This window comes from Lissotriton vulgaris, chromosome 3_1 (assembly GCF_964263255.1).
Source record: "Lissotriton vulgaris chromosome 3_1, aLisVul1.2, whole genome shotgun sequence".
Classification (NCBI taxonomy): Eukaryota; Metazoa; Chordata; class Amphibia; order Caudata; family Salamandridae; genus Lissotriton; species Lissotriton vulgaris.
The window spans coordinates 1,315,220,193-1,315,246,451 of NC_141689.1; the positions used below are offsets into that span (position 1 = coordinate 1,315,220,193).

The window sequence follows — 26,259 nt, forward strand, 5'->3', positions numbered from 1 at the left end:
AATTTTCGCACTTTGAGATGGGTGGGGTCGTACGGTGCACACCTAACAAGCGGTAAATGATGTTTTTCGGCCCATTTAAGTGACATGTATACCGAACCGGGTGCGAAGATGAAGGCGCGCCTGCTCCTGGAGTATCTGGCGCGGCTGCCACTTCCGTGCCTCCCCATGGAGGATTGTAACCAGGTGAGGGCACAGCTGACTCAACAAGAATTGTTTGGGCGGTGAATGCCTTGAAAACAGCTAAATCGCCTGGGGGTGATGGGTTGCCAGCAAAATGTTATGAGGTTGTCTCTGGGGCTCTTGCAGACAGATTGATACCAGTTTATGCCGAGGCGTTAGAGAAGGAGTACCTCCCAAACTCAAAGAGGGAAGCACATACAGATTTAATACCAAAACCAGGTAAGGACCCCCTCGTGGTGGGCTTGTTCCATCTGATCTCTATGCTGAATGTGAATCAGAAACTACTCAGTCATATTCTGGTGCCCAGAGTGTTGGTCTATCTCCCCTGCTTAATCCATACAGACCAATCGGGATTCATACAGACAGCATCAGAATACGCTATGAAAACTGTACTGATTGTCAAGTGTCCTACATGCCCCTGACCTGGAAAATGATCCCTATGCACTTGCCTTTTTAGATGTGGAACAAGCCATTGACTCAATATGATGGGACTATATCTGACAGGTTTTGGACAGGAGGGATCTGGATCCCACTGTGGATGGTTAAGCTGCTTTTTAACAGCCTAATGACTAGAGTGCAAACTGAACACTATGTCGGTGGAGATCCTGTTACAAAGAGGTACGTGCCAGGGGTGTCCATTATCCTCCTTGATCTTTGCCCCGCAATTGAGCCGGTGTCTTGTCAGCTCCGTCATGTACTGCATGGTTGGAGGGAGCAGGAAGGCAATATGATGTATGGGGTCTCTTTACATGCAAATGACGCAATGGTTTATCTGCGCCAACCTTATTATTTTGGTACCCCTCCTTCTTAATCTCCACCGGGAGTTATTAGGAATTCTTGAGACTATGGGTTCACAGTGCCAAGTTGGCTCTTTTCCCACTGGGGCAAATGAAGGGTTTGCCGATGAATTGCCTGCCTGATGCGGGATTGTCGTGGAAGACGGATGGCTTCAATACCTTGGGATACATACCAACCATGGGTAACATCAGGCATACAAACTGAATATCGGCCGGGTGATCTCTAACCTGCACCCCTCCATTGTTTTCTGGAACACATTGAAGTTTTCACTCATGGGGAAAATTGCACTCATAAAAAAGGTAATACTTCCTTGATGTTTATATGTCATGCAAGGAGCCATGAATGAGACCTCACATAGGGTGCTCCATCAAGACAACTGCCTGCTTATAGAAATCCTTTGAGTGGGGAAACGCTATAAAACAAGCTTACATACCCTCAAGACAGAATGGGACCGATATGGTTTGGAGGTTCTGCGGCTAGATGTCTCTATCAGATATTGCATGTAAGATAGTGGCAACATGTGCCATCCTACACAATATTGCCAGGTGGAGAGACCTACACATTGTGGTTTTGGACTCAGATTCACATGATGAAGATCATGGCACAAGTCTTCAGCAGCCTAGAGATGAGAGCAGAGCTGTTGAGGGGAGGGGAGAAGGTGCAAGAACCACATTGCCACACATTACTTCTCAAGGTAAGGCATATGTGATTCCACAGAATGTAAAAAGAAAATGGTACCACAATTGCTTGATATTTCAATGTAAAGATACTTTTAATGTCAGGTGTTCCACACAATTTTCGAAAAATCTGTAACTTTCACAAGAAAATGCAACATGATGTCATCATGAAAGTAGGTTACAGCACCAACATGAAAACAATTTTTTTAAACTGTTCTTACTCCCCGATTGGTGCCCCTCAATGCTTTGTAGGTCGAGCCTAGGCAGTGCTGCGCTGTTAGGTGATCTGTTGTCTGTACTTTGTGGGGTCTGACTCCTCCCACGCTTTGGATTGGTTTTGTGTGTCATTTAAAAATTGTAGCCTGCATGTTGCTAATGGTGGGTGTGATGGAGCAAGTATTCGCACATTAAGCGACTTGCTTGTATCAAGAACCTCAAATAACCTTAACTTTGTAATCAATCTGTTTGTCTTACTAGCACCTTCGCTGCGGCAGCTATTCCGCCGCAGCGCTAAGGGGGCGGGGGGGGGGGGCGCGGCGCGCACATGCTGGTGACAGAACCGCTCCGTCACCAGCCGCGGTTGAGCTGTGCTCATGACGGAGCAGTTCCGTCATGGCCCCGCCCGCTTACTAGAACGCGCCGTGCAGGCGCGTCGGGAGGGCCATGACGGAACCGCTCCGTCATCAGCACAGCGCCACTGCGGCTGATGACGGAGCGGTTCCGTCATCAGCACGGAAAGGGCTAATATTGCACATTTTACACTACACGGGGTGTCCCAGAGGCGCTTGCCTATGTGTTTTCTAAAACGTAATACGCTTGCCTTTAAAATGGTTGCTGCTTTGCGGGAATTTAGTCTGCGCATGCGTCGGTCATACCCATGTGATGTGACGCAATCGCAGTTCTGGTGGGAATTTGTTGCTCATGCGCAATACAGCTAAAATGGCTGCTCTATGTTCTCACATGCTCCGAGCTTGCATAGCCGCTTTTGCAAAGCTGTTTGTGCTGCACTTACCCTAATGCAATAGTTATTATAAAGTAAGGGGTGTAGTATAGCCAATTATTTTCTGTGTTTCTAAATTGTTTTCACTTGCTTTTCATTTATCGTATTCTTTGGGCCTGGGAGGCGCTTGCTACTCCATCTTGAAGAGCCCGTATGGTACTAGTCATGTGACGAGGGAAAAGAAAGTTATGCAGCAGTGAAACTCAGCAAGCTGGCAGCCGAAGCTAAGATGTTATGTTATGTTATGTTATTCTAAATTTGTTAAGCGCACAGGCACCCAGAGGTTTCATGGCACTGGTGGTGAGGAATAATAACAGAACAGTTAACCTATCCTGAAGCTTGCTTGAATAGCCAGGTCTTCAGTGCACCCCGGAACTCCATGAGATTGGTACATCTCCTGAGTGACAAGGGGAAAGAGTTCCAAACCTTTGGGGCAAGATAAGCAAATCGGCATCCGCCAAGGCGAGTCCGTTTAAAGGAGGGTAGAGTGAGAAGGGACTGATGAGCAGAGCGGAGATTGCGGATCGGCCCATGTTTGATTATTAGGCTGTTGATGAACATGGGACTTTTCCTGTGAAGAGCCTTAAAGGCCAAGCATCCTACTTTGAACATTACCCTTTGGGCTATGGGTAGCCAGTGAAGAGTGGCCAGCAATGGTTTCGCCGAGCTCCTACCTCGGTTCTTGAAGATTAATCTGGCCGCTTGGTTTTGCACATTTTGCAAGCGTTTAGACAAGAACAGGCCTAAATAGATAGAGTTTGAAAAGTCTAATCGGGAAAGGACCAAGGCGAGAACCACCTGAATGAGGGCAGGGTGAGTGAGTAGATGGGCAATTTTTCTGATTTTGCGTAACTGAAGGAAGCTGGACGAGATCACCACTCCCACCTGACTTTTCAGAGAGAGATCGGAGTTAATGGTGATCCCGAGGCTTTTCACCGAGAGAGAGGGGGTAGGAGGGGATCCCATTGTTGACGGCCAGAAATGAGGGCCTCAGCTGATCGAGCTTTTACCTGGGAGTACCAACTCGGTCTTCCCGGGGTTAAGTTTTAAGTGGTTCAACTCCATCCACCGTTGAATATGCAGCATGGTAGCCTGGAATTCCACGGCGGAAAATTAGCTGCAGGTCGTCAGCATAGTTATAAATCGTGACCCTCCTGTTTTTTAAGGAATGTAATAGGGGTTTGAGATATAGATTAAACAGGAGGGGGGACAGTGACGAACCTTACGGGACGCCACAGGTGGTGGATAATTTGGGCGCTAAAAAGTTCCTGAGCTTAACTGCCTGGGTCCGGTCGCTCAGAAAAAACTTCACCCAGCCGAGGGCCAAGCCTCGCAGACCAGCTTGTTCGACACGGTGTAATAAGATGGTATGGTTCACCGATGCTCCTGGGAACCGACCTGTAACCCAGCAAGACGAAGCTGAACTGTAACTAAAACTGTTACAATTGTATTACACTGCTGTGTACCCTATTGTTCTCTATAAAACATATGCCAAGGGAAGTTAGAATTTAGGGGATGAGTACGAAAATTGAATATTAAGCCTGAGAAAGTCTAAAATGCAGGTGGTGTGATGACTTAACCTCATCCTTTGTCCAATCAGAACTTGGGAATTCTTTCACTTGCAACATTGGGGGGTGGTACACTGACCCGAAAACAGTATAACTAGCCTAGGTTTAGCTAGAGAAATTGTCCGACTTGTCCGAATAGCTGACCTGTCACTGACCCAACGCACTCTATACGTGACTGATACAGAGAGCTACGGAGCACTCTGTCCTAATTTCCACAGACCCACTCGGGGTTTTGGGAACCTTAAGTGCTGGCAAAGCACTTTGCTGGGAGATTGGAGAACCCAGTCGGGGTTACTGGCAGATTCCTTGCAGAGAGGGAGCAGCACAGGCGTTGCAACCGAAGCTGCAGGTGTTGGTCGTACCCTTTGGTGAACCCGGTCCTGATCCGAATCCTGGGGTTATCCTGTCCTGACTGTCCATGAGTGGTACCTGCTCGCCTACTGGCAACCTAAGTCCCTGAGGGTCCTTTCCCGCCTTTCCAAACTGACCCGTGGCCAGGGTTGGTCTTCATTCTGTCCTAGGTAAATATAAATTCTACGTGGGTGTTTGTCTATCTAAACTTTCTTTTTCGGGTTTCAAATAAAGCATAATTGCATACGTTCTTTTCTTTCCTTATCTCTCTATAAATGAGATTTTCATGAATTATTTGATCTTTTAGTATTTTCCACTTTTCTACCTACCTTTAGTAAAGTACTAAATCGTTTGCATATATAGCTTGTTCCACACCTATAGAAATTAAGCACATCTGGATAAACAAATAGCCTAAGTTTCGTTTCCTCTGAACCGTTAGTGAATTTCAAAAGTCTACTTGATTAGTATGTTCCCTTTCTTTACCCGCCTTTAGTGAAATTGTGAAAGTCTGTTAATCTAAAATAGCGTGTTCCTTATTTCTCCTTCCCTTTATTTTTCGATTTCTAAATGATTCTTAGTCTTATTCATAGCTATAGGATATTTTTAATTCTAGTAATAGACAGTTTGATCTGTGTAAATTTGTGGCTCATGGCATATGATGATGATGATGATTAGATAAAGGTTTTCAAAACTTCCTGAGTTTGTGGTTATTATAAAAGGTATAAACATTTTTCAATGAGTATATGGTATTTGTGTTGTCTATTTGCCCCACAGCTAGCTCCCTGATCCATTGTGATCTTAGGTACCTGTGACGAGGATTGGTAAGTCAGGTACATGGAATTAGAAAAGTAGTGAAACTGAATTGCTGATAATAGTGTGTAGGTTACCTAATTAATGCATAAATGAAAATTATTCTTATGGGCCCAAGTGTGCACTATTTGGTAATAAAAGTTAGTCTGTGACCTGCGCGCTCTATCAGTAATTTTCTGGTAGCAGTAGTATGGTTAGGGACTAGTTAAGATAGGTAGATAGGTTATTTGCTGATAACTGTATGAAATAAAATTGCTGCTAAAATGTTATTGCTGCTAAAACTATCGATCGATCGAATGTAAAAATATTGCTTTGAAATGTTATGAAATGTTTTTGAAATAATTTTGATGAAATGCTGCTATATTGATACATGTACTAAAACAACTCGTTAGTGATTGGTATATGTTTGTATGGAGTCCCCGGGGGCAGAATAGCGAGTGGTGAGGAGAATCCACCTCGCAGTGAGGTCAGTGGCTGGAGGGAAATTAGTGCATGGTTAGGCAGAACTGGAAGCGCTAATTAGGGTTTTCTGTATGAATAGTTGAATAAATGATAGCAACGAGTTCGCTAATGAAACTTCAATTGTGATATAACCTAGTAAGGGTCACACGGAAGGAGTAGTAGGTTCATCGGAGCTTGAGTGATAGCAAAAGAGTTCACTAGTGAAACTTTAGACTTCGTATATATCCCGAAAAGAGTGGATGAGTCAAAGAAGTAGCAGGTTCTCTAATGCTTGTGTGAAGGGTAGGCAGAAGGGTCTATCCGCAGTATATGAAAAGTAGACAGAAGAGGTTTACTTGCAGTGCAACAAATCTTTCCTTTCTAGACACTCAACTATAGTGGTGAATGTTTTTGCGTTGTAAATTAAATAAAGCACTTGCACTTTAAGAAAAGAAATTGAGTTTCCGTTACCTTGTGAAGGAGGGAGTCAGTCGCGGAGCTGCGCTGACGTCACTCTGTGCCGCGCTGGTATTGGTCGAAACAGTGGGTGTGTAACGGAGCTGGTATTGTAAGGGAGGGGTGAGCGCAGGAGCGTGAGAACACGTCTCACGGAAAGGCCGCGCTCCCATTGGTCGAAACTAGTTGCAACCACAGTGTTGATTGGTTGTTGAAAATTGAAAGACGCGCTAGCATTGGAAGAATATAGTAAACAGGAATGCAAAGTATATGTGGTATCCCGAATTTTTACCTGATCCGAAATATTCAGGGTTTGCGAAAGAACAGATGTTAAAAGGCAGACCTTACAATATGTACGGAAACAAGAGAAAGATGACTTTTGTAGACAAAGTTAAAAAGTATTTTAAGAAGGAGAAACTCATCAAAACTAGAGAGGGTATAATCATTCCACCACCTAATACTCCCGCATCATTTATGTTATTTGACATAGGGTATCATACCTGTCTATGGTTGGAAAATTGGGTGGAATATACCAAAGATGACGGAATTTTAGCATTTCCTTTAGACGGTACCTTTAATGGTAGAATTGTGTTTAATTTGAGGGCTCGAATGAATGATTTACATCCCAGACCCAGATTGACGCAATATGAGGCTTTAGAAGAATGGGAGATTGAGGCCTTTGAGCGAGATAGACCTAGAATTGACAAAGGGATAAGCAAATGGTATCCGAAAATGCATGGAGAAGCAAAAGAGAAAAAAATGAAGCAGTGGAGACAGAACATGATGATAGAAGGACTGTTCCCAGTATTAACAGTAGACGAACCCGCAGGAGAAAAAAGGACAGAAAAAAACAGACACTTAATGACTGCTGGTGATTCTGAGGATGAATACCTGGAGGATTTATTAATGAAAAATCCTCCACCATATAATGAGGAGTCTAGGTCCCTGAGTACGAAAAATCCATTCTTTAGACCTCCCTGTAATCAGGGGTCGAGTACGTCTGAGCTGACTATTCCATATTATAGGACATCCTGTGGTGAGAGACCAAGTATGACAAATCCGACTGCACCGAATCTTTACACTCCATTGATTCCACAAGTAGTGCATGAAACTACCATGGAAAAGGTCTTACAGGACCGAGAAAGAGAGGCTATAGCTAAACAGAGAATTGAACTTATCCAGAAAATATCCCAGTTAAATAAAAGTCCTGAGGCTTTGACAATTCCAGTAACTATTGGCCCAGTTGTTCCTCTTTACGGGGATAAACAGGCTAGTCCAAAGACTCCAGTTATTACTCCAGCTGTGGTGCAGCCGACAAGAGATCCCTTAATAGTTGATGACCAGGCAAGTGAATGCGAGTCTGTAATTTCCCTAATGGATTTGACCATAAGGGAACCAGAAGGTAATTCACAGAGAAAGAACTCTCAGATTGGTGCAAGAGAAGTCCAGATCAAGACATATTCAGGTACTAGAAGTGCCACGGTAGTGACTCCGGAAGAAATAGATCGATGGACCCGAGAATTAGAGAAAATAAATCCTCAGCCAAAACCATTAGATATTTCCAAATTAAGAATAGAATTGGAAGAACTGATGGCTGGGAACATGGAACTAGACAGGTTGAACACCCTTAGTGAGGAAGAATTACTATTCATTCCAAAAGTATTACTCGAAAAACCAGAGTGTTCCATGAGAAACTAATGGACATAGCAGCTAATATGGGAATAGATGTTAGCAGATCCAAAGTTTTGCAAAAACCCTACAGAGCAGAATTTTCTGACAAAGATTTAGAAAACATGAACGTGTCAGGGAAAAAGGTGCAGATAAGAGAATTGCTGAACCTGTTACAGAAATGGGGAGACCTAGAAAAATGGAAAGCCAGGTGGGCAAAGAAAAAAAGAAGACAGTAGATCCAGACCAGTGACTTCTGAATATGTCCTAAAAGAAGCTGACAAAGCAGAAACATTGTATCCTATGAGAGAAGTGCCAGGTGGAGGATATGTCCCATGGCCCAGACAGGATATTGTGTCATTTACCAATGATTTCCCAAAATTAAGAGAGAAACCTGTAGAATGGTACAGACAGGTCGAGAGATTTGTTAAAGTGCAAAAATCCCTCCTGAAAGATCTAGATGGGTTCTTTGACATTGCAGTTCCCGTAGATTTGTGGACAGAATGTAAAATTGCTGTTGATTGGCCAAGTGAAGAATATGCCAGAGACACAAAGACAGGAGCTCCTTCAGCGGAGGTGATGAGAAAGTATGACCAGGTAATACTGTACTTGAAAGGAAAGGTGCCTGCAAAAGAAACTGATTGGACCCGAATAGATAGAATTACCCAGAATAGAGATGAAACTGTGCATTCATATTATGAACGACTGTTACAGGTGTTCAAAACGTACAGTGGGCTAGATAACATTGAGATGAAGGACATGACCCACTTCATTTATCGATTCGTGTTAGGGTTAATACCTGAGATTTCCCAGTGGATCAAAGACAATAAAATCTGTTGGCAAGCTAAACCTATAGATGAAGTTCTGAAGTATGCCAAATATTGTGAAATGAGCTGGAAAATAAACGAAAAGAATTAAAAGAAAAAGTTATGTGGGCACAAGTAAAACTGGCAGAGCACCAAGAACAGCAGTTAAATAAAATGACAAATACTCAGAATCAGAACCCTGGGGGTGGAGGAAGACCCAGAGTAAAAATGAGTCGAGAGGAGGCCAGAAAGAAGTTCCCCTGTCACGGGTGCGGAAAGATAGGGCACTGGAGGGACGAGTGTAAGGCTGTGCAGAACGATAATGTGCCAATTAATGATTTAAATCCGCAGGCGCAGAATGAGGGACCACGGAAGACACAGCAACAGGTAAAACCGAATCAGTTGCCTCGTGCACCTAGGCCAAACTATAGGAGCAAAGCACAACAGGGTGAGGAAGCAGAGGTATGGGAAGGGAGGATAGAAATGCAGCAACTTCGCAATTTTTGTTGAATGATACATTCCTCTGTGATGAACCTTACTGACGGTGCCTGAGGGGGGAGGACGAGGAGTGCGTGCTTGGCGCCTCCTTGCCGGTAGACCAGTCCGGGCCATACATTGAAGGAAAGGTTGAAGGAAATGATGTCACCTTCCTGTTGGACACTGGTGCTACCCGTTCTACTGTGAGAACAGCAGACGTTCCAAACCTACCCCTCTCGGGAGAAGCGATCCAAGTAGTGGGCGTTTCTAATCAATTAATTAGTACCTCAGTTACAGAGCCCATGGGGATCACAATAGGTAATTTCAAAGAAATGCATAGATTCGTTGTCTGCGATTCTAGTCCTGTGAACTTACTAGGACGAGATTTGCTGTTCAAAATGAACTGTACCATCTTTTGCACACCAAAAAGCGTTGAAATTCAGACTCCAGATGAAGATGGAATTTACAAATTAATGTTAATACGACCTGACTCAGAAATCAAAAGACTGACAATACAAGAATTACCTGAAGAACTCCAACGGACAGTGAAACCAGAGGTGTGGGATTTTACTGGAAAAGATGTAGGATTAATGGCAAATGTAGACCGAATTAAAATCTCCATAAAAGAAGATGCAGTTTACCCGAATACTAAACAGTATAAAATGAGTGCAGAAGTAAAAGCAGGGGTTGCCATTGAAATAAAAAGATTGTTAGAAGCAAACATCATACAGGAGAAGGTAATGAGCAGTCCTTGTAATTCGCCCATAATTGGAATTAAGAAACCTAGTGGTAAGTACAGGGTAGTGCAGGACCTGCGCAAGGTTAACAAAATTGTCGTTCCTTGTTGTCCTATTGTGCCAAACCCTGCAGTGATTTTGTACCAAATTCCATGGAATGCTGGATGGTTTACCGTCATTGACCTATATCACGCATTCTTTTCAACCCCATTGCATCCAGACAGCAAATTTCTTTTCTCATTTGAATTCGACAGTCATGTTTACGTCTGGAATCGTGTCCCTCAAGGGTACACGGAAAGTCCTTTGATTTTCAATCAAATTCTGAAGAAGTGCCTTGAATCCTTAGTATTGCCTAGGGAATCAGTCCTGGTGCAATACATAGACAACCTCTTGGTGGCGTCTAAAAGTCAGAAAGACTGTGTTGTTGACACCATTGCTTACTGAACCATTTAGGTGAAGGAGGACATAAAGTATCACCAGACAAATTACAGTTTCGTACCTCTTAAGTGAAATATCTGGGGCACCAGATAGAGAGGGGTATCAGGAAGGTTACCACAGAAAGGATTAGAATAATCAGAAACATGGAAATACCAAATACTCAAAAGGAAATCAGAATGTTTCTTGGAGTTGTGGGATACTCTAGACAGTGGATTGTGGGATTTGCAGTCCTAGCAAGACCATTAATCAAGATGACAAAGAAAGGAGCAAAAGACCCAGTGGAGTGGGATGATGAAAGCATGTCAGCTTTTACAAAGTTATGAGAATGTCTGTGTATAGCTCCTGCATTGGGAATGCCTGACTACTCGAAAGACTTTGCACTGTTTCGTGACACACGAGACAATTGTGCACTTTCAGTCCTAACTCAAATGCATGGCTTGACTAGACGTCCAGTGGCATATTTTTCTGCTACTTTGGATCCAGTGGCTGCTGGATTACCTGGATGCCTGAAAGCAGTGGCTGCAACTTGCATGAGCCTCGAACAGAGTGAATCCATCATTATGGGACATCCTGTAACTGTGTACGTTCCACATGCAGTTGTAATATTACTGACCAGAACTAAAACCCAGTATCTCACACCTAGTCGGCTGACTAAGTATGAGAGAATTCTATTAGGTGCAGCAAATGTAACCATTACCCGATGTAATATTTTGAATCCAGCTACCTTATTACCAAATTCACTCGTGGCAGAAGCAAAGGGAGAGGTCGAGCATAATTGCATTGATCTGACTGAGTTTAGTACAAAACCACGCCCAGACATCAAGGAAATGCCCCTGACTGTAGAAGATTTCGAGCTGTTTGCAGATGGCTCATGTCTGAGACATGAGGATGGAGGCCTAAGCGCTGCCTATGCTGTGTGTACATTAGGGGGTCCAGTAGAAGCATCCTATTTGTTTGGAGTAAAGTCTGCACAAGTATCTGAATTGGTTGCATTGGCAAGAGCCTGTACATTTGGGAAAAGCAAGAGAATAACCATATACACCGACAGCCAGTATGGTCATGGGGTTGTGCATGACTTCGGCCAGTTGTGGCTGCAAAGAAAATGTATGACTTCTTTGGTTACTCCTATCCGAAACGGGAAAGTTGTACAAGAACTACTGGAAGCAATCCAGTTACCTAAAGAATTGGCAGTGGTCAAGTGTGCTGCTCACAAATCTGGCGATGACAATGTGACAGCAGGTAATCGATATGCTGACCAACTGGCCCAACATTGTGCAAAACATAGAATGTCGGTCAATATCAAATTGGGGGGAAGCGGAAACAGCTGCCAACTTATGGTGTTTGAAGATGTACAAACATGGGAAGAACTAAGAGGTTTGCAGAAAGCAGCAGGACCGAAGGAAAAGAGAAGGTGGAGAAAATTTGGTTGTCAGCAAAGGAATGAGGATGGTGTCATTGTTTACACTGATGGTATGCCTGTGTTGCCAGACAGCTTGCTTGCTCCTATGGCTAAATTGATACATGGAGATACACATTTAGGAAGAGATGCAATGGTCCGTGTCTTTAGACAGACATGGTTCAATTCGAAATTCAGGAACATAGCAAAGGCACTCTGCCAGAGGTGCTTGATATGCCATCAATTCAATCCTGGAAAGAAAACAGTAGTTTTACCAGGTAGAATTGGAAAAGCAGAAGGTCCTTTTATAAGAGAACAAATTGACTTTATTCAGTTACCCCCCTGTCGAGAAATGAAGTACGTCCTCGTCATTGTTTGCCTATTTTCAAAATGGGTAGAAGCTTATCCTGCAAGAAAGAATGATGGCATCACTGTAGCTAAATTGTTACTGAGGGAACTAATACCTAGGTACGGTTTTCCAGTCACAATTGAATCAGACAGAGGTGGGCATTTTCAGAATGAAATAATAGGCCAAATCTGTGAAGCATTCAAAATTACACAAAAACTATACTGTGCATATCGCCCAAAGGCTTCTGGAGTGGTAGAACAACTGAATGGCACTATCAAGTCCAGATTGGGAAAGATGTGTGAATGTACTGGAAAGCAATGGATAGATGCTTTGCCCCTTGTCTTGATGGGACTCAGAAGTATTCCGGATCGGAAGACAGGCCTGAGCCCCCACGAGATTCTGATGGGAAGAGTAATGCGGCAAGCATGGGTGCCAGAACACAAACTGATAAACATTTCTGATGATTTGGTGCTAGAGTACTGCAAGCAACTGGGTGACCAAGTGCGTTCTATCTCTCACCAGATTGGGGAAGACGCCGTCGCCAGGCCAGCAACTCCAGCCCATGATTTGAACCCTGGTGATAGGGTTGTAATTAAGAAACACACTCGGACGGAGTTGCCTAGCACCGAAGTGTGGAAAGAAAAGATAAGTGATTCTTGTTACCACAACAGCGGTGAAGTGTGCGGGTGTGCCACGGTGGATCCATGCCAGCCATACGAAAAAGGAGACAGAAGACGAAGAAACTGAGGCTGAAGGTTGTGCAGCTGAGAGGTCTCCAGACATTGGTCCTGAAGTAGATGAAGAAGAACAACCGATCACCAGTCAAGATGATTGGGTCCCAGTAATCGACCTGACATTCGACCCAATAAGAACCAGAAGACAAACCTACTTAGATAGAGAGTGGGATAGTGAGGACGAGACAGGAATAGAAGGAGATAATCAAATCATCGAAATACATGTCAAATCTGATGATGAGGAAGATCAGATAGGGACGGAACAGGTTATCGACACACCTCCAAAGACTCCTGAGACTGAAAAGGGACAGATAGAAAATAGGGCGGAAGTTCAAGCGGAAAAGGATCAAAAGTTCGAAGTGCTTGAACAGGATCAGATAGAGCTAGATGAATGTGTTCAGAAAATAGAAGTTGAAACAACCAAAAGTCAAAATCAGTATACACCTGAACAAGGCCAGCTTAGTAACCAGGCAGAAGAAACTGACCTAAGACCTGGAACTAGTCAGACAGATAGGGAATAAGAAAACATTGAAGCAGATGTGCCACAACTAAACAAAAATAAAAGAGCATTTGAAGAAAGCCAAATTACAGTCCCAGTTAAAAGATTCAAGAAAAAGAATAGAGAACCAAGATTTGTCAAAAGACTGAGACTGAGATTGAAGACTGTAGAGGAAAAACTTGAGCAAGAAAATCAAGACTCCAGCGAAATTGACCAGTCTGGAGCAAAACCTAAGAGAAGAAGTGCCCAAATAAAGAGACTGAACAATAAGTATCAGAGTCCTGAATGGACTTATCTGGTGTTGGAAGAATTTGAAAATCTTGATATAAGTGATGAGAATGATGAAGAACTGATTGCTGACCAGACTACCGAAGAAGAGGAACCAACCTGAAAATTGCCCGTGTAAGCAACCTGTGTAAAGTTACAAAGAGGGGTTGAAAAACGTATTTTAAGCAAAAATGTCTGATTCCACTGTGAATGGAAGACCTAGACGCAATTGTTGTAAAACATGCTGCAAAGTATGTTTGTGTAGTGTAGCATTAGTACTGATATTATGGATAGGACTAACAATTACTATTCCTTACATGATGAGTAAATGAGTAAAGATACTAACTTGTACCCTACTAAGATAGTGACAGATGACACAGAAGAGCAACGAACCAAAGACACACCACAAAGAGTAGATACACTAGAGAGAGCAGTTAGCCTTAGACAAACTGGAATGGACTTAGATGCATCAGATGAGGGAGGACTACATTATCACAGAATAAAGAACAGAACTCATTTAAATGTATTTGCAAACTTGTTAGTACACTACGTAGAAGCAATGGAAATAGAAGACTGTTACGTTTGCATGAAGCTACCTACTTCAGTAGCTGAAGGTGTGACCTATCATCATTTACCACTAACATATGGAATCACCTGTAGTATTTTAGCTAGTTTGTTCTATAAAAGAGGACAGTTACAGTACTCTCACTCAGACGTAATCTTTTCTGAACTTCCTATACGTGGAAACCTGAATCCTGTACATACTAAAAGTGATGTAACACGTTATATGGGAGAATACTTTCTAACCATAGGTACAATAGATTTAGGTGAAGCACATAGAGATAACTTAACATGTTCATTACACGAACAAGAGAAAATGTTTCTAAATATGGCAGAGAAAAGAAGAGAAAGTTTCCAAAGAAAAGCGAATGATAAAAGACAGAAAACTCCTAAGTGGGCTGAAAACATGGGGAGCACCTCAATTGGTGGAGCTAATCCTGCTTTGTTGCTGGATTTTGAAAAGAAAGAGAAACTTTGTCTTCACAGAGAAAAGACTAGTTATTACAATAACATATTCATTGGTTCCAGTGAATGTGAACACAAATACAAGGTAATTGGAGGTTGGGGTTTCAAAAATGGGTCAGAACCTGTGTTTCCCGCAATTTATTATATATGTGGAAACAAGGCTTATTTCAAATTGCCGGATCACTGGTATGGAAGCTGTTATTTTGGAATTGTCTTCCAAAAAATATACCATGTGAATGAAGTCGCTGGAAGCAATGAAAATACTAATGGATTAGTGCATAGTAAAAGAGAAAGTGTAGCAGAAATAATGGGTGATATATTTAGTGCATTGATACCTGCAGTGGGAGTGACTCTGAATACACACAGAATCTGTAAATTATCTACAGTAGTAGATCGGTTATCAACTGACACTGCTGCAGGTTTCCTGATGGTCAATACCGAAATGGTTGCGATCAGATCTATGGTTTTACAGAATAGATTTGCTCTTGACACTCTATTGGCAAAAGAGGGCGGAGTCTGCAGAATGTTGAAGGCGCAACATTGTTGTACTTACATTCCTGACAAAAGTGTTGAAATTAAGAAATATGTGAGAAAAATAATTAATTTGGAAAAAGAGCTCAAACCACTGGAGGTTGACAGTGCCTGGAAGAGACTAACTGATGGTCTCTCCTCCATAGGTAGTTGGTTTTCCAACATAGGTAAAAGACTTGTGAGTAAAATACTGATACCAATAGCGGGAATAGGCTTATTCGTGCTGATCATAATAATTTGCTGCAAATGTCGAAAACACAAAAAGAAGTATGCGGTGAACAAGAGAGGAATGAAACGGAATGTTGATGAACTTGAATTACAAGAGCTGAATAATCAGATATATAAAAGGGTGAAAAATTATCATCCAAATAAGGATGCAGAAAAAAGGCTGAACAAAAAGTTTGAAGAAATTGAATTGGGCGAAATGTGAAAAGTTGGCATCTGGTTCCTTTAATAGTGATGATAGTAAATATCATCAAAGAGGGGATTGATGGAGCAAGTATTCGCACGTTAAGCGACTTGCTTGTATCAAGAACCTCAAATAACCTTAACTTTGTAATCAATCTGTTTGTCTTACTAATATTGCACATTTTACACTACACGGGGTGTCCCTGAGACGCTTGCCTATGTGTTTTCTAAAGCGTAATACGCTTGCCTTTAAAATGGTTGCTGCTTTGCGGGAATTTAGTCTGCGCATGCGTCGGTCATACCCATGTGATGTGACGCAATCGCAGTTCTGGTGGGAATTTGTTGCTCATGCCAAATACAGCTAAAATGGCTGCTCTATGTTCTCACATGCTCCGAGCTTGCATAGCCGCTTTTGCAAAGCTGTTTGTTCTGCACTTACCCTAATGCAATAGTTATTATAAAGTAAAGGGTGTAGTATAGCCAATTATGGTATACAGTGTATTCATTTTTTCTGTGTTTCTAAATTGTTTTCGCTTGCTTTTCATGTATCGTATTCTATGGGCCTGGGAGGCGCTTGCTACTCCATCTTGAAGAGCCTGTATGGTACTTGTCATGTGACAAGGGAAAAGAAAGTTATGCATCATGCAGCAGTGGAACTCAGCAAGCTGGCAGCCGAAGCTAAGATGCTCCTGGTAACCGACCTGTAACCCAGCAAGACGAAGCTGAACTGTACCTAAAACTGTTACAATTGTATTACACTGCTGTGTACCCTATTGTTCTCTATAAAACATATGCCATGGGAAGTTGAATTTAGGGGGTGGGTACGAAAATTGAATATTAAGCCTGAGAAAGTCTAAAATTTAGGTGGTGTGATGACTTAACCTCCTCCTTTGTCCAATCAGAACTTGGGAATTCTTTCACTTGCAACATTGGGGGGTGGTACACTGACCCGAAAACAGTATAACTAGCCTAGGTTTAGCTAGAGAAATTGTCCGACTTGTCCGAATAGCTGACCTGTCACTGACCCAATGCACTCTATAGGTGACTGATACAGAGAGCTGCGGAGCACTCTGTCCTAATTTCCACAGACCCACTCGGGGTTTTGGGAACCTTAAGTGCTGGCGAAGCACTTTGCTGGGAGATTCGAGAACCCAATCGGGGTTACTGGCAGATTCCTTGCAGAGAGGGAGTAGCGCAGGCGTTGCAACCGAAGCTGCAGGTGTTGGTCGTACCCTTTGGTGAACCCGGTCCTGATCCGAATCCTGGGGTTATCCTGTCCTGACTGTCCATGAGCAGTACCTGCTCGCCTACTGGCAACCTAAGTCCTTGAGGGTCCTTTCCCGCCTTTCCAAAGTGACCCGTGGCCAGGGTTGGTCTTCATTCTGTCCTAGGTAAAAATAAATTCTACGTGGGTGTTTGTCTATCTAAACTTTCTTTTTCGTGTTTCAAATAAAGCATAATTGCAGACGTTCTTTCCTTTCCTTATCTCTCTATAAATGAGATTTTCATGAATTATTTGATCTTATAGTATGTTCCACTTTTCTACCTACCTTTAGTAAAGTACTAAATCGTTTGCATATATAGCTTGTTCCATTCTTACCCTCCCTATAGAAATTAAGTACATCTGGATAAACAAATAGCCAGAGTTTTGTTTCCTCTGAACCGTTAGTGAATTTCGAAAGTCTACTTGATTAGTATGTTCCCTTTCTTTACCCGCCTTTAATGAAATTGTGAAAGTCTGTTAATCTAAAATAGCATGTTCCTTATTTCTCCTTCCCTTTATTTTTCGATTTCTAAATGATTCTTAGCCTTATTCATAGCTATACGATATTTATAGTAATAGACAGTTTGATCTGTGTAAATTTGTGGCTCATGGCATATGATGATGATGATGATTAGATAAAGGTTTTCAAAACTTCCTGAGTTTGTGGTTATTATAAAAGGTATAAACATTATTCAATGTGTATATGGTATTTGTGTTGTCTATTTCTCCCACAGCTAGCTCCCTGATCCATTGTGATCTTAGGTACCTGTGACGAGGATTGGTAAGTCAGGTACACGGAAATATAAAAGTAGTGAAACTGAATTGCTGATAATAGTGTGTAGGTTACCTGATTAATGTATAAATGAAAATTATTCTTATGGGCCCAAGTGTGCACTATTTGGAAATAAAAGTTAGTTGGGTGACCTGCGCGCTCTATCAGGTGCATGTCCCACCTTTTCTGAAAAGTTCACTCTCATGAAGTATTACTGCGGGTACGAGCATCGACGCTCATGAGGTCCCTACACGCAGTGCTGACCTGGGAGTGCAGCCGATGAGTGCTTATTGTTGTCGGCACATCTTTCTGTCTTCTTCCCTCTGATTCGCCCCTGTTCGTAATTTATTTCTGTCTTTGCACCTCTCTAACTGTACTCTTTCTCTTTCCATGGCAAGGAAATGCAAAGCAGCCAATTCTAGACCCGTTACAGGTAAAGTGTGTTTTCGTTTCACGCTTGTCTGCCGATTCGGCCTGAGGATTTTCTATAATTGCCTTCGAGTCCTTGAAGCTTTAGCTATTAGCTGCTCTTGTTACTGGCAAAACCGTAGGGTTTTTAAGTATACCAAATATATTGTACGAAGAGTAACTGTGTTCCACAGCAGCAACAAGTCAGTTTAAGAATACCTACAAGCAGCAGAAAGCAGTCGACGGTCCATTTCCGTCTCTGGCAGAGCAGCCCAAAAAAATGTTTTCTCTATTTTTTAATCCCATTGGTAGCTCTGTCTGCATTCATTTGTTCAAACAGAGGCAAAATCTACTGGATGTTCAGGGCCATTAAATTTTCAGGGAGTCAGAAAGCTATATTGGTCAAACTACTGCATGTACCCTTATATAATGATAGACATTCCTAGTTTGATTTTTAGGTATACTCTTGCTCCGGCATCGAAAATCAAACTTGTGAATGGAGTAACTTAAGCCAATCATGGTGACTGGGGCTCGTGACTCTAACCAATCAGGTGGAGGCATGGTTCTATCCAGTGACATAACAATCTTGTAGGCTAGTTCATAGGATAAACACAGTTTTCATGTGGAAAAAAAGTTGCCCTTGTTGGAACACTGTGCATCTTTCTTTGGACTTTGTGTCGTAGCGCCTCGTCTCCCCAGGCGACGTCTCCAGTGTTGAGAGGTCGGAAGGGGGCAAGTCCCCTGGCCCAGGGCTCCATGGCTGCTGCTCTCAGCACGGATCCTTGCCGGCTGGTGCCGCCGGAGGGCATGAAGGGGCTACCCATCGCACTTTCCTGCACAACCTGCAGACACTATTCCATATACTGAATGATATGCAGCGCGGTGCACATACAAGAGATCGAGTGTCACTGGGAGACAGCAGACACTCTTGTGCTGCCCACGGGGAGTTGGAGTGCCTGCGCCCAATGGCACCCTCCAGCAGCCTGCTCGCCTTGAAGCATTTCATCCAGCAGCTTTCGTAGGAGCCCAAGGGGGGTGTGAGGAAGCCCGTCCCCTGGGGGTTCGCAACATAAACGGAAGCTCAGAACTCATGCATTAGGTAGCAGACAAGCCTCCTAGCCAGCAGGAGGTGGGGCCCCTGCAGGATCGGTCCCTCCCAGACCAAAATTGCCTGCTGTGGAACTAGAACGGAGCCACAGGTAATGACAGAGGCCCTTGCTTAAGCCTCATGCATAATGTTGTGTGCTGCACCCTCCCCCCATGCAATTCTTATAAGTATAATTCCTGCAAGTAACAATGCATTTGTTGACCCCTGCTCAACAATTCACACAGTTCTATGGTTCATTCTTGTTTTAGAATGATATTGCGGTTTTACTATGGGCCAGTCTTCACTTTCAAACAAGTGCATGTTTCCTCTGCATTCTCATGACATGGGTGGTCCCTCTGCAGTGCAAGTAGAAGACTACCCATGCTTGACTGCTCCCCTGTGTCGAGTGGACAGTCCCATTCTCAAAGCTTGGAATTCACCATAGCGCTTGGAAGAACAGTTTCCCCCGGTTAGGTTCACAAAAGCATGCCCAGGCTTCGTTTCATTTGCCAAGAAAGGAGAGTTGAACAACAATTTTATAGGAGAAAAGACTTTGTTCTGCCTCGCTTCTGGAAAGCAACGCTATTTGCTAACAGACAGTTTTTAGTATGGCCGCTATACACACAGTCATAATCATTTTAAATATTTACTAAGTGTAGTGTTAGCAAAGCGGCCTTCTTCAGGCATGGAAAAATCTAGAATGTGATACGATAAAGTTCCAGTTAAAGCGCAATTATGCAAATAAAAATGCAAAAAAGGTCACTGACAAAGCAACAGTTTGGAAAACTAACAGCGAGGAATAAACCACGATGTATTATATAAATGAACGGATATACTAGACCAAGCAGAACTCTCCATATTGAACCTGCTTAAGCCTCCTTCCACAACTTAAAATGAGCCTCGGCTTGAGTGCAAACGGATGTATCAGTGTACAAAAAGGGGGTGGGGTCGCACACTACTCACACACCGGCGGAAGTTGCCCCTAAGGACTCTGGTCTTTGTAGTAGAGTGTTCGCGATGCATCATCTTTTGATCTTGCTATCTTCGCTGTCTTCGCCATCCCTGGACACGTGTTTCGGATTTTCAACCCTCGTCAGCAGGGATAGGCAGTGTTCTGGGGTCGCCGATGGCTGCCAATATCTGCCAGGTATAGTACCACTCCGGCGCGTAGGTGCGGGATCCCAGGCTCGTCAGCCCGCTGCTCAAGGGAGCTTTAAGTTACAAAAAGGGGGTGGGGTCGCACACTACTCACACACCGGCGGAAGTTGCCCCTAAGGACTCTGGTCATTGTAGTAGAGTGTTCGCGATGTATCATCTTTCGATCTTGCTATCTTCGCTGTCTTTGCCATCCCTGGACACGTGTTTCGGGTTTTCAACCCTCGTCAGCAGGGATAGGCAGTGTTCTGGGGTCGCCGATGGCTGCCAATATCTGCCAGGTATAGTAGCACTCCGGCGCGTAGGTGCGGGATCCCAGGCTCGTCAGCCCGCTGCTCAAGGGAGCTTTAAGTTACAAAAAGGGGGTGGGGTCGCACACTACTCTCACACCGGCGGAAGTTGCCCCTAAGGACTCTGGTCATTGTAGTAGAGTGTTCGTGATGCATCATCTTTCGATCTTGCTATTTTCGCTGTCTTCGCCATCCCTGGACACGTGTTTCGGGTTTTCAACCCTCGTCAGCAGGGATAGGCAGTGTTCTGGGGTCGCCGATGGCTGCCAATATCTGCCAGGTATAGTACCACTCCGGCGCCTAGGTGTGGGATCCCAGGCTCGTCAGCCCGCTGCTCAAGGGAGCTTTAAGTTACAAAAAGGGGGTGGGGTCGCACACTACTCACACACCGGCGGAAGTTGCCCCTAAGGACTCTGGTCATTGTAGTAGAGTGTTCGCGATGCATCATCTTTCGATCTTGCTATCTTCGCTGTCTTCGCCATCCCTGGACATGTGTTTCGGGTTTTCAACCCTCGTCAGCAGGGATAGGCAGTGTTCTGGGGTCGCCGATGGCTGCCAATATCTGCCAGGTATAGTACCACTCCGGCGCATAGGTGCGGGATCCCAGGCTCGTCAGCCCGCTGCTCAAGGGAGCTTTAAGTTACAAAAAGGGGGTGGGGTCGCACACTACTCACACACCGGCAGAAGTTGCCCCTAAGGACTCTGGTCATTGTAGTAGAGTGTTCGCGATGCATCATCTTTCGATCTTGCTATCTTCGCTGTCTTCGCCATCCCTGGATCAGTGTATGTTAAGTGTACAGGTGAAGATAGCATTTTTACAGTCGGAATGCAACTTGACATTAAAAAAGCGTGTTCTACACTCCAGAAAGATTTACGCGCATACATATTTTGTGTGTGTAATTCTCCTATAGAGAGATGGGTATTCTACTAGTGGGAATGCCATGAAACTGTGAGCACAACCACCAATGCTCTTTGGTATTTAAACACTTTTTCCCTGGACTATTTCTTATCTGGAGAAGGCATAGAATTGCTAGAGGTAAAACTAAAAATACTAATACAAAAATCTAAAATAACCTCATGCATAAATAGCAGGAACAAAAGATTAACCTCTACTTCAGCTTTTTGTTGCTTTTTCTGCTCTCCGCTCCCTGTTCTGAACCACCTCGTGACCGTCCAACTTTTTTCCCAGCGCTGCACTACTACCTGCTTTTCCTGCTGCCCATCTCCAGTCCAGCCCCCATTGCCCCCAGAAGTCCTTCCCAGTCATGTTGCTACTTAAGCTCAGCTGCAGCTCTAACCAGTCTTTAAGCAAGCACTACCTGGCCATGCCTGTCCCACTTACCTGTGCCAAGTACTTCGACTATACCGTGCAGACCCAGCTCCAATACTGTTCCTGGACGCCAGCCTCATGCACCTGCTTCGTTCCTCCATCTAGCATGTCTCTTTTACTCTCTCTTTAACTTCTTGTGATTCTTGCACTCTCACTCTGCTCTACTTTTTGTCGTGCTCTGTGACTGCTTTCCTAAAAAAAATGTTTTTATAACTTTTCAACATGGTCTACAGCAACCACAATGCTCAACAACATAGCTTAAATACATTGGCAAAGCAAGACCCCAAAGGTGAGACCTATTGGCTATGCAATGTTGGTTGTAACTCCGTCCAGAATGGGATGTGCCACCATGTTGAGGTGTAGGTGTACGTCTGCTACTGCATCGTAGCACACGTCCATCTGTGGCAGAGATGCTGCTGACGTTGGACAACTCCTCACTATCAGGATGTTCTCTACAAACCCCAATTGCAAACTGTGCAGTTTTTTATGGCTTCCAATTCAGTGGTGCTCTGCCCAAGGTCTCTTGATACATCCCCACTGAAGTGGTCCATTTCTACCTGTAGCGGCAAAGTACACTTAGATATGGTAGAGGTGGCATGGACTAGCCTTCCAACAGACCATGTAAATTCATCCATACGTGCAGCACTACTCCTCTCTCTTTGCCTTTGATTGGCATTGTCCTCTGCCATCTGTAGACATAGTTTCTCTAGGGCACTTTTGTGTCTATCTTAAACTGATTGTCTGCCAACTGATAGGTCACTCTATTTAAACCCACAGAAATGTTTTTCTGCATGTTCTGCAATTTTTGTCCAACATTTGATTTGTTTCTGCTGCAGATGCTGAACATGTAGCATGGAAGCCTCAAGCCCACCAAACAACGCTTGATCTTTTGCAGTTGCCGGAGACTAAGAAGGCTGGTTTCCATGAGACGCATCACAGCGCCTACGAGCACGCACTGTGGGACACTGCTGTCGAGCCTGACAACTGGCTGCAGGATTCGAGTGGGCAGCTGGATGGAATACTCATCCTCAACTATTGGTGACTGTGGAGAGAAAAACTAATTGCTGGAGTGGCCATGAGGTGTAGTGGGCTGACTCTCTAAGAAAATTGGATCTTCCTACACCATTTGTGCCTGTTCTTCTCCCTGATTATTTGTACATACATTGTCTTCCTCAGGTGCATCGTTTTGAATTATAGATATATTAGTAATGTTGGTACATGAGGAACACATTTCTAATAAATGTCTGACACTGACTACAATGTGTTTCTTCTTAACTACTAGTCTCATAATGCACTATAGATGGTTCTTTTGCTATGGAATCTTCCCATACTAAAATGTCTGTAGTAGTTTTAATTTTACATGCATGTAGAAGACTGTTTTAAGTTAAGAAATGTTTCAATCAAGTGTACACTTTCTTTTTGCTGCATATTCTGCTATATGTTGCGCTTTTGTGTCTCTGGCACAGTCAAAGGTGACTGCCCAAACAGAAGGTCATGATTGTTGCGGCACTCTTCCGTTAGAATGCCAAGTTATTTTTGTGAGAACTTCAATTTACGCTTTCTTCCCCATGCCTCCTTCTGTGGTTCTGGAATTCTGGGCCCTGCTGTAATACCGGTACAGAGGTCCAACACTCGTGTCACAAAATATCGTCGTACCATGACGAATTTGGTATCGGCAGACCGGTAATGATTAGGACATTATCCCTGTGCATTTGCGTCGTGATTGAGCGATGCCAACACCCTCAAATCATGGTTTCCGTTCTGAACCCTCGGACTCCATTTTGCGAACGGCATCCATCTTATGGCTTGCCCTCATATAAGTCAATTGATTAAGGTCGAGCTTGATCTAAAAGGACACGTCCACCTTAGCTGACTTCCCCATGACCTGGCCAAACTGACTCCACTGCCTCCAGCCAAACCTGTTTGGGCAGCTCCTCGCCCAGTGGCCGAATAAGATAGCATCAATGCATAACATGCCATAAACCATTCACTACCTACAGACCATGTTTTCCACACACATACACCTGTCCATGTTCCTTGTTTATGGCCGGTTTTTACGACAAGGAGGTGCCCTGTTTTATTGGGGTTTCATCGATATCTGATTGTAATTCCGGGCTGGGCTAGGTCATCTATCACAAACTGGACACCTAAAATATGGGTTGGCCAACATGACTGTGCGTTTTGCTCTATTGTGTAAATATGTCTATGACCGTATTGTAAACTCAAGAATTCTTGCCTGAAGTGTAATATTGTGTATAAAAGGAGAAGGCTGGTTCTGTAAAAACGAACAGTCTCCTGAGAACTTACGACCTGTGTTGTTGTAATTCTAGGACGCATGTTACTTGGTTGCAACCAATAAAACTCGATCTCTGACTTCACCTAGAAGACTCTTGGTTTCTGTGGTCCGGAACAGGGAGTACTCAGAGGTCTTCGGGTGTTATCCCCTGGCACCACCGGGTTCCTAAAAACCCGGCACCTCAGTTGGCGCCCAACTCGGGCGGTATCAAGCGGTATCGGTCCAAGCCAGATGTTCGTGTGAAAATTCCAGAGGACGGCCAGCCACTTCAGCGACCCCTGTATGTCGACGTGGTTCCGAAGGTCTTTGCTGCGAGGTTCCCCGCGTCCCGACGGCTACGAAGGACTGCTGCCCTGACTATCGCCCTGTTTTGGACCCAGTGATCCTTGGTAGAGCGAAACGATAGACGAGTCTTCTAGTGACGTCATCGATCTTCAATACTTCAGTTAAGTATAAGTGGAGCGTTTCCTAGTCCTTAGTTTGTTCTTAGTCTTTGGTATCCTTGAGGTACACCTTGTTTGGAACTTGCAAGCGCCAAAACCGAGGGATTCGTGTATTCACGCGAATAGCATAATTTGATAATCCCTTGAAGTTTGAAGCTAGACCAGTGAGCGAAGATGCCTGGTCTTAGCAGACTTGGAAACTTGTTTTGTCTTGGTTGTCGTAAGGACTCCCGATTTGAGGATTCGTGTCCGGTTCCTCTGATTGGGACTCCAACATATGAACTGTACTTAAAGCATGGAGTAGGTCCTATCACGTATAATGAAGTATGGATAAAATACACCCGCAAGGATGGTGTTTAATGGCCCCAATATGGTAGTTTTGACGCAGAAATTTTAGATAACCTCGAGGTCAAACTATTCAAGAAGAAAGCCCGGCCGGCGATGTTTGACTCTTTTCGCTTATGGCGCAACGATTGGGGCTCCAACATATGAACTGTACTTAAAGCATGGAGTAGGTCCTATCACGTATAATGAAGTATGGATAAAATACACCCGCAAGGATGGTGTTTAATGGCCCCAATATGGTAGTTTTGACGCAGAAATTTTAGATAACCTCGAGGTCAAACTATTCAAGAAGAAAGCCCGGCCGGCGATGTTTGACTCTTTTCGCTTATGGCGCAAAGAAGCCCAACAGAAAGAAATAAAATTAGCAAAGAAGAATAAAAGAGGTATGTCAATGGTGCAAGCTGCCATTGCGTACAGGGATAATGAGGAAGAGCAGGAAAGTGAACAAATGCTCAGAAGCAAGAAGTTAGCAGTAGATAAATGCTACCCGATGTTGCCACATGAAGAACAAGGTTCGAAGGGAACACCCGAGAAAGATCCATTAATGTCCCATTTATTGAATTCACCACCCCCATATACATCGAGTATTGTTGGACCCCCGAAGCGTTTTGTTATACCGCGCCCCGGCGCACGAAATGCAGCTCTTGCACAAACACCAGCTCCTCTTCAGCTGGTTCCTACTTCTCCGGCGCAGCCCTCTCAAGGGCCGCCGCCTTTGCCACATACTGCATCTACTTCTTCAACGACTTTGCCTACTGCTCCGACTATTTATCCTGATACTTCTTCTGCCACTGCCTCGACTTCCTCTGCTATTGCCTCGACTTCCTCTTTACATCAGCCTGTACTTTCCGGCACATCTGCCTCTCCGCTAACTTCTCCTTCTGGTCGACAGAGAGTGGCAAGTACTGTCACTGGTCTGTTCTCACCTTTCTTTGGGTCGCCTAAAACGACCCCTAAAACAGGACGTAGACAGTTGCGTAGTCAACTGCCCGATTATGAGGAAAGAGTAGTGCGGAATGAGTTAGCGCGCAAATGGGTTACTGACACTGTTAGATACGATGTTCAGTCTGTTATGGAGGTCTTCCGACAATGGGATGCACCCACTCAGAGATATGTATTCGAGGAAATGTGCGTATACCTTTGCGAAGACTTGGAGACAAATGATCCCAAACGCAAAATGCAGGAATTGTTTCGTATGCGTTTTAAGTTCTATGAAGGCATGATTGTAGGTGCCGACGTTGAAAAAGCAATA

At 43.9% G+C, this 26,259-nt stretch overlaps 1 protein-coding gene across 3 annotated transcripts in view; it reads right to left on the reverse strand.

The window, feature by feature from the left end:
* PAQR3 (progestin and adipoQ receptor family member 3) overlaps window positions 1–26,259 on the reverse strand; it is a 656,943-nt gene that overhangs the window by 60,718 nt on the left and 569,966 nt on the right. Inside the window, exon 8 of one of the 3 annotated variants that reach the window (XM_086961799.1) lies at window positions 21,992–22,115. The exons of the other annotated variants lie outside the window; for them this stretch is intronic. The gene's annotated coding sequence lies outside the window, so the exon portion shown is untranslated. Of the gene's footprint in view, window positions 1–21,991; window positions 22,116–26,259 lie in introns of those variants that run through there. 3 annotated transcript variants of the gene reach the window in all.